Source organism: Hypanus sabinus, chromosome 5 (assembly GCF_030144855.1).
Source record: "Hypanus sabinus isolate sHypSab1 chromosome 5, sHypSab1.hap1, whole genome shotgun sequence".
Classification (NCBI taxonomy): Eukaryota; Metazoa; Chordata; class Chondrichthyes; order Myliobatiformes; family Dasyatidae; genus Hypanus; species Hypanus sabinus.
The window spans coordinates 20,592,711-20,598,710 of NC_082710.1; the positions used below are offsets into that span (position 1 = coordinate 20,592,711).

The 6,000-nt window shown below is 39.8% G+C and overlaps 1 long non-coding RNA gene across 2 annotated transcripts in view; it reads left to right on the forward strand.

Annotated features, from left to right (window-relative positions):
• LOC132393972 (uncharacterized) overlaps positions 1 to 4,234 on the forward strand; it is an 83,930-nt gene extending 79,696 nt beyond the window's left edge. Inside the window, exon 3 of one of the 2 annotated variants that reach the window (XR_009512124.1) lies at positions 3,767 to 4,234. This is a non-coding gene — a long non-coding RNA (uncharacterized LOC132393972). The remainder of the gene's footprint in view (positions 1 to 3,766) is intronic. The other variant, XR_009512125.1, reaches the window with a different exon arrangement.
• The last annotated feature ends 1,766 nt before the right edge of the window (positions 4,235 to 6,000 follow it).

A 6,000-nucleotide genomic window follows, 5' to 3' on the forward strand; every position in this document is an offset into this window, starting at 1 on the left:
CAGTGGAGCTCAGGACCCACCGCCCGCAGTGTTTCTGTTCTGTTGATGGAAAACGATCACAATTGAAAATAAAGTGGAAATAATAAAGCCAGTGGAAAGAGGTGAAACACCATCGGTCATTGGAAAAGCATTAGGCTGCAGTTGGGATAAAATGAGAATAATGGAGCATGTGAAAGGCCCTGCCCCGATGAAAGCTACAATTATTACTAAGCATTGCAGTGGTTTAATTATTGAAATATATGCAATTCTTAAGTGTTTTATATGCATAGAAAGGTAAAATATATACTATATACTAAGACAAACATTTGTCTAACTGATGCTAAATAATACCAGATGTACCTGTTCCAAATTAGAGAACTTCAGTTTTTTTTCCAATCCCGATCTGCAGTAACCTACGCACATCTTCCTGTATACGTTAAATCATCTCTAGGTTACTTATAATACATAATACAATGTAAGTGCTATGTAAATAGTTGTTACACTGTATTGTTTAGGGAATAATGACAAGATAAAAAAAGTCTGTACATGCTGAAACAACGTGCTGGAGAATGGACCTCCGGGTTTTCCCAATCCGCGGTTGGTTGAATCCGTGCATGCAGAACCCGCGGATAAGGAGGGCCGACTGTACTCCTTCCCCTCCACCCCACTTTCTTATTGTGGCTTCTGCCTGCTTCCTTTCCATTCCTGAAGGGAATCAATCAGAATCGTCGACTGTTTATTCCCCTTAATAGTGCTACCCAGCTTGCTGAGTATCTCATTGCTTGTTCGTGAAGGAAATGTTGCAACCTTTATCCCCCCCCCCTCATTAAGAAATAAAACTGTTTTATTTTTTGTGGAGCTCTTCCATTGCTTCTGCTGCGACATCATTCATGTGAGGAAATAAAGCTACTCATCTTTCTGTCACCGAGGCAACAATATCACATTAAAGGCCATAGATCAGATCACACCAGTAACATGCACTTCCCATCACTGAACTTTAACAAACAGTTCATCCCAGTGACATTTTTGCTCAGGATGCAAATTAAAAACAGATAAGTCAACAAATATGCATAAAATAGAAAGATGTAATTTTAACCAATTGTCATTAATGTTTTCAGGATGTTGACATGCTATTTTTGATTTTAATTAGCATCAGTTCTTAACTTTGATAGATAGATAATGTTCTGCATAAGGCTGGTGTTCAAAACCAATTAGTTGATTAGATTTCATTTTAAAGACTATAAATTTTAAGATTATTCATACATTGTAATCATTTCAAAGCTTATTTAATGGGAACTAATCAATTTCTATCCAAGAGACAGTTATGTCAAATTAACTTTCCTGCCAAGCCTAACATGCAGATTTTTCTCTCCAAGCAGAACATTCTGGAACATATTTGAATCCAGCTAAGAATGCAAACCATATATCAGATGGCACTTTAGACTACATGTATGATATGTATATGTATGGAGAAACACAATTCAATGGGTAATTGTTTTGCCTAGCTTTGACATTTTCTTATTTCCCAGTATTCTATCTTGCTAAATTTCCCCATCATTCCATGTTTCCAGAAAGTCCACACAACTAGCATTACTCCACTGAAGACCCCTGTCTTGACAAACCTCTCACTCTTCCGCTCCCCACTCTTCTTTTAGTTCCAGGATAAACTCTATAATTCTCCACCTGGCAGGAATTTCAAACACTGCTCTCTACTGGTGGAGATCAAGCAGGTCAGAGTCTAGATGCAGCCATAAATGAAGATCAAAACATCAGTCTTCATTACAGTTAGGTTGTACCATCTGCATCTGCACTCATACTTTGACAATACACACCCAATCTAGCTTCAGAAAACAGTGTAATCCGTAAAGCTATTGACCCGATCCTAGACTCATTATGAAGCAAGTTAAACTGCGAGTGGAAGCCAAGATGTTTTCATTGCATTGTAATGTCTCATTGTCAAGCTATTATATTTGCTTCCTAAACACTTTGGCCTCTCTGCTGGCAGGAATTGTATTGAGGCCACACAAGATCCTAAGTCCCAGAACAATCGAGAAATTTTCTCAGATACACCGCCTTGATACAAGAGCCATAAAATGAAGAATTTTTATCTCCACCCTTCCCATCATTATAAAACATCTGTCTTCAAGTGTTCTAATACAACCAGATTCTGCTTGTGTTCCAATCTTCAGCAGACAAGTTCCCAGCCTTCAACTTTAGCTCAATTAATTGCAAATTTTTCTCAACTTCCTCAGAAACAGCACTGTACAGACTCCCACTTTCCCTAACCACTCCCAACCAAGCATTTTTTAAAAGGCACTTCACCGCTAATGGGCCCAAATCTTCAAATGTCAACTGGTCCCAATTGGCACATTTCTCGTTCTTCCACCTTTGCCCCAGTTTCACACCCATTCTAATTAACCTGTTTTAATGTGTTTTTCATTCTGATTCTAGTAACTACACAAAACTGTCATGGGCAAAAGTCATGGGCACCATGGTTTTTTTTTGGTATGGCTTCCACATAACATGATCATAACATCGTCGAGGCGGTCTGGGATTAGCCGGACAGACAGAAGCAAGTGAGATTGCCAAAGTCTGCAGAAGAACTGTTTCAAGTTCGCCAAGATGCTTGAAACAACCTAACAGCCAATTTTCTGATAAAACTGCCGGGCAGTGTACCTAATAAAATTGACGCAGTTTTAAAGGCAAAGAGTGGTCACACCAAATATTGATTTAATTTAGTTGTTTACTGTTTGTTACGCATTATAGTTTTTTTTTGTATTTAGAAAGCATCTTCGCTCTACAGAACTGGTTTTTTACAAGCGCCTAGGACTTTTGATCAGTACTGTATTCACCCTTCTGAAATACTTCCTTAGTTTACACTCAGTTGCAACTTCATTAGGGTTATATGTACACACGCCCGTTAATTCAAGTATCTAATCATCCACTCGTGTGGCAGCAACTCAGTGCACAAAAGCATGCAGACACAGTCAAGAGGCTCAGTTGTCATTCAGACCAAACATCAGAATGGGGAAAAAATGTGATTTAAGTGACTTTGACTGTGGAATGATTGGTGGTGCCAGACACGGTGATTTGAGTACCTCAAAAACTATTGATCTCCTAGGTTTTTCATGTACAATAGTCTCTGGAGTTTTAAAAAACAAAATAAACATCCAGTGAGCAGGAAGTCTGTGGGAGAAAATGCCTTGTTAATGACATGAAGGTAACAGTAACTGAAATAACCATCTATTACAACAATGGTGTGCAGTAGAGCATTTCTGAACCCACAACACGCCAAACCTTGAAGTAAATTGGCTACAGCAGCAGGGGACCATGAAGATGCATTTAGTGGCCACTTTATTAGGTGCAGGAAGGACCAAATAAATTGGTTGAGTGTACATGATGACCAGTTTTGTTCAGGATGTCAACATTTTCCTTCAGTGAGATTGACTGGACTGAAGTTACATTGTTAACTTCTGCGTTTCAAGTATCAGCAGAAGTTAAAATTCTTCACCTCTTTCACAATGGTGGTCAATGAACAACAAACCTTACCTCCACACTCCAGTACAAAGTGGCAGAATAGGATGGAATGTCAGCAATAATATCTTGTTGGATCCCAAACTTTATGAAAACAGAAACAATTAGTTTATGCTAAGCCAGAATTAACTTTCTAATGCTCAGCTGAAATATTGTATTCAGTTTTATATACCATAATTTAGGAACACGATCAAAGCCTTGGAAAAGATACAGAGGTGATTAATAAAAATTGTTATCTCTGATTTTCTTTAAGCAGACAAACAAGACAGAAATGGAAAGAGGAAATGTCTGAGGCATGGTTAAAGAAGAGAAGCAGATTCTATCGCTGGAAAATCTAACACAAATTAAAGATAATGGGCAAAAGAAAGAGAGGGGGACGAGTCATCTGTAATGTTAAATAAGTAGGCAAGTCATGAACAGTGGATATACTTATGGAAATGGACCTCTACAAATAGCTCAACCAATGCCAAGAATGTAGCAGGACAGATCCCAATCATGCAACCCGTCTTCACAGGTATTTAGGAATAGCCTAAATAACACTTGTAAATAAACCAGAAGTGATGTGTCTACCTGATGTTGGAAAAAGGGAACATTATTGGTGAAGATCTGGGCCTCAGTTCAATATCTAATTATTATACATGGCTTAAGTTTAATGAAATAACTTGGAGATCTGGAATGGAGTAATAATGTTGAAAACCGTGAGCATGAATGACTAATAAAATAATTGATTGGCCATAGTGGACTGGACTTTTGCATTTCTTTATATTATTGAACACTGTAAATAAAACATTATCCATATGCCAAATGAAAGAACTTTGTAACAAAACATGTGATTAAGTCCATTATCATCTTATTAGGAGGATCTCATTGAAACCCATCCAATACTAGGAGGCCAGGAGAGAGTGGAAGTGGAGAGGACATTTCCAATAGTGGGAGAGTCTAGGACCAGAGGGTGCAGCCTCAGAACAGAAGGATACCTCTTTAGAACAGAGACGAGGAAGGATTTCTTTAACCTGAGGGTGATCAATCTGTGGAATTTGTTGCTACAGATGGTGTGGAGGCCAAGTTATTGGGTATATTTAAAGCAGAGGTTAATAGCTTTTTGGTTAGTAAGGGTGTCATAGGTAATGGGGAGAAGGCAGGAGAATGGAGTTGAGAGGGAAAATGATCGAATGGGGGAGCAGATTTGATGGGCCAAATGGCCTAAATCTGCTTTTATATCCTCGGTTTTATCCCCTTATCTTCATCGTGCATCTTTTACATTTGTACTTCAAAATATTAGAGAGTTTATTTTCTCAGAAGCAACCTGTTTTCTCTGACCAGCAAGAGAACACTTCTGAAAGTAGCACTGTGCAGCTGGCCAAGCCGAAGAACAGATGCTCAGAGATAGTGGAGCAGGAAGGGAAACAGGGCAGGCTCGCAGGAGAGAAGCAAGCAGATTGGGTTAAGAACCCTGTCTGGTCTCTTCAGCTGGATCCCTCTCTTTCAAGGCACCAGCTGCACCTCCATTCCCTGTGGTGAAGACTCAGCCAAGAACTGATGAGCCAGAATGTTGTCATCTTGCAGTACAGCCTAGTACATGAAGCAGCTTGCATTCGTCAGGCGGAGGTAAAGAGCCGCAATGAAAAGCACAAGACCAGGCTTTTTCTTCTTCTTAAACCTATCTCTCCATCTGGGGCTTAGGCTGCCCGCAGCCCACTCACCAGAGCCCTCTGTCTTGAGCCAGTGGGTGATCGATCCTGTAGATTTCGCTTTCATGACATGACATCATAAGAAGTGAAGGTCCTTCCTCTGCCAGGGATGGGGTCTCTGGAGATCCGTAGGTCTGGGTTTGTAGAGGTTGTGATTGCTATCCAATGCCCAACCCTCCTCCTTTCACGGGCAGGTTTGGGACCGACAATGGTGGAGTTATACAACAAGGGTATTAAGAGAAGATTTCCTTCAGAGGGGAAGGAAGTTGGGAGAGCTCCCAAAAGGAGAAATATGGAGAGGTCAATCATACATTCGAAGTTGGAGTGGGTATTGGGAGTAACAAGAGGATAGACACATGAAGGTGCAAATCCACAAATTAAAATATTAAATATAAAAGGAGAACAATTAAGAGCAGACCAAGGAGCATCTGTGGGAAAAGAATTAGAGTTAATATCTTTGATCTGTCCCCACTCAAGGGAAATGGAAAATGGTACAGTGGGAAAAGTTTTCAACAAACACACAGGTTGGGAAATAGAGCTGAAGGAAGAAAAATAATTTCTCAGAAAGGTCTAGAAAGTGGGAATGATTAAATGACAAAAGTGATGAAGGTGCACAGTAAAAGGAATTTGTTCTGGGAATAAAATATATAAGAGATGACATACAGAGGTTATTAGATGGCAACTGAAGCTACTGCTCTCCTAAAATGTACAAGCATTGGCTAGAATCTGAAATAGCTTGTGTTCAGTTGGTAGGGCTGTGATGCACCCTGTCAGCAGATGAGGTGCTACTCGTAGA